Raw genomic sequence first — 3026 nt, 5'->3', positions numbered from 1 at the left:
CCTGTGCAAACCCAATTTAGTCCCAAAATTTTTTAAGGCCAGACTAATTGAGAAGTCACTTATTACATTTTACTATTTCCACTTTATTCATTTTCCCTTACCTGTTGCTGTGGTTTTGAATGCCCTCTCCAAATTTTTCATAGACAGTCCCTGGTCATTGTGATAGCCATGGAAGGTAGGACCTTTGAGAGGTAATTAGTCATGAGGATACACCTTGACAACGGCATTGTTGACTTTATCTGGAGAGCACTTTAGTTATTTTGTGAGTGGACTTTGGATCAAATGATGAATTCGGTCTTGATTTTTTCTTCATCACATGTCCTTCACTTTATGTTGATTGCTTGTCATGGAAAGAAAGCCTCACCAGATGCAGCCCTTTGGAATTTCCAGCCTTCAGAAACATGAGCAGAATAAGTCTTTTTCCAAATAACTCCATCAGTAACATTGGGCTATTGCAGCAGAAAATTGCCTAAAAGACTATTATTTCTTTCTCTCTGTAGATAACTGAACGACCTTACCAAGGGATATGGCAAAGTTATTGCCAAATAATCAAAAGCACACACACACACACACACACACACACACACACACACACACTCACACACACACCACACCACACATATAAAATATACTATACTGTATATGTATGTATCTTATATATATTAGCCATACAAATATGTATATCCGTTCAATATATGTTTTAAATTAAACAAAATGCAACACAATTTCACTCTTAACCATATGTTTAGAAATAAATAAAAAGCAACCATAAGGGTAAACATGTAATTTTATTGTTCAAGAAGATAATTGCAGAATTTTTGCATTTTTTTCAAGGAAAATGTTAGTCTCTATGGTTGTGCATTATATGGTACTCTTTTAGTGTCACTCTAGTATCAGTTGTAAGTAGGGTTTTATTTTCCCAGTGAAGATAGTTGAAAAGCTGGCTTGAAAGAAGAATCAGCAGATATATCAGCTATCATGGGCCCTAGCAACCACAGGTTGCCTGCTGGTAGCAGGTTAGGATAAGGAGTCTCATTTATTGACACCTCAGGATATCTGCTTGGAAAAGTTGATGGTTTCACTATCAACTCTAAAAGACTATTTTGTGAGGAAGATATGATTTGGTATAGAGAAGTTATGGTTGTAATGCAATTAAAGGTGTGGTCATTTGTTTGTATGTAGGTGCTATGAGATCGCATATGAATACTGGCCAACTGATTTAAAATAGCATTTTGATTTGTTGCAATGCATTCTGTTGGTCCAAATGAAGTTGAAGATGGAGTAGGAGGAAAGCCACTTCTGGTTGTGTCAGGCGAACTGGCAATTCTTTGGCTGACGGAAGGTTTTCTTATCAGAGGCATATTTACATTTGTAGAGGTTGAAAATGATCCTTCTCCACTAGTTTCAGCAATTAATACAGAATTATGATTATCTGTGTCAACCCCTGCTCTAAAGTGCTTCTTATTGAAACCTTCAGTGAATAAAGTAGACACAAGAGAAGCACTTCTAATCCCAATTCTTCTTTTCATTTTTACTGAAAGTTGAGGATAGCCACGTTTGAAATTTGGGTTACAATAGACTTTTAACTAAAAGCAAAAGAGAAAGTAATTCAGTGTCATTTTAAACCAAGAAAAAAGTGGCAATAGCACATATAACACAAAAAACTCAGATTTCTGTCTTATAACACAAAGTTAATGTCATCAAATGATGCAGGAACATTGTTTATTCTTTCCAGGAACGTGCCTTTTGGGGAGAAAGTGCACTCAAATTGTCAAGCCCTTGAGTAAAAACATGTTACATAATAATAGTTACATTTCATTATTGGCTTTGGTAAATTTATCTGGAGTTTATTGGTAAGATTCAGAGTTGTTAAAAATTTCTTGAAACCTGGAAAGTTTAATGCAGAAGCTGCCCTCAGTGATTGTAAAATCTTAAACAATTTTTACTTCGATGTTTATATAATTTACAAAATCTAAACTTACTGCATGTATCAACATATTTACTGATGTACAAAATAAAATTACCTATATACTCTACATAAAGAGACCACTGAAATGTTTTAAATACCTTGCTTACAATGGGGACTTCTTTTTCTTCTTCCAGAAAATCTGCTAGAAAAGCAGATCTTTGAAAATTCTGTCGAATTTTACTGAATCCATAAAGGTTGAGCTGTCAAACTAAGCTTTTTATACTCTCAGCTTTAAATATTCTGTAAGGATCTTTTCTTTCCAGAATTTCTTTCTCGAAAGTTCTTCATGAATCACTATGCAAGTTCCATCCTCATCCCATGATTTGGACTTGAACTGGTCACTTTCAACTATTTTCCAAAGTTTTCTCGGAAAAGTCTGAGAAATAAAATCATTACCCTTATCTAGCTCAGAGACACAAACTGTGTAACATGGACTTTTTATCAAGGATCCTTGTGACAAAACCTGAAAAGCATTTTCTTCAATTATTGACCTTAAGTCGGAGTCTTCAGAGAATATGTCTTCACCCAACAGAAACCTAGTGGAAGCTTCTGAAGCAGTCGATTTAACTTTAGGAGAAACATCTTGAATTTCTGAAGAAATATCTTCCATCTCAAATAAATATTTTCTCACCTAATCCTCCAGCCTTCATGGTTTTCAACACTGTGGTTTGAAAACCTGCTGCAGTAGGCCTAAGCAGGTAAAGTAATCTAGACCACTACAATGGTTCTCAATTTGAGTAGCTATGACATCACAAGGGGGCTTTGGTCTCCTAGCAACACACATGAAATTAAATAAATAATGTCCTCAGTACCTGAAATACATGGAAGTTTCTCACTGACACACACACTCTCACTAGATTTGTTCCAGGGGACACAGGGTCTGGTAATTGGGCAGTAGAGATAAATAAAGATTATTAAAGCTCTGTCAGTTTGGCATACTGAATTGAAGACTGATGCACTACATGGTAAAAAGAGATGCCCATAGATATTATCGGTATTTTTCTAGTTGTCAGGGGCTGGGAAATAGAAATAGTTCTTTAGGAGATACAGGGATTTC

The 3026-nt window shown here is 35.5% G+C and overlaps 1 pseudogene; it reads right to left on the bottom strand.

The window, feature by feature from the left end:
* Positions 1–911: 911 nt before the first annotated feature.
* Positions 912–2579, bottom strand: LOC141583062 (heat shock transcription factor, Y-linked-like; annotated as a pseudogene).
* Positions 2580–3026: the final 447 nt, after the last annotated feature.

Source organism: Saimiri boliviensis, chromosome Y, assembly GCF_048565385.1.
Source record: "Saimiri boliviensis isolate mSaiBol1 chromosome Y, mSaiBol1.pri, whole genome shotgun sequence".
NCBI classification, from domain to species: Eukaryota; Metazoa; Chordata; class Mammalia; order Primates; family Cebidae; genus Saimiri; species Saimiri boliviensis.
This window is presented reverse-complemented; position numbering and strand designations above follow the sequence as displayed.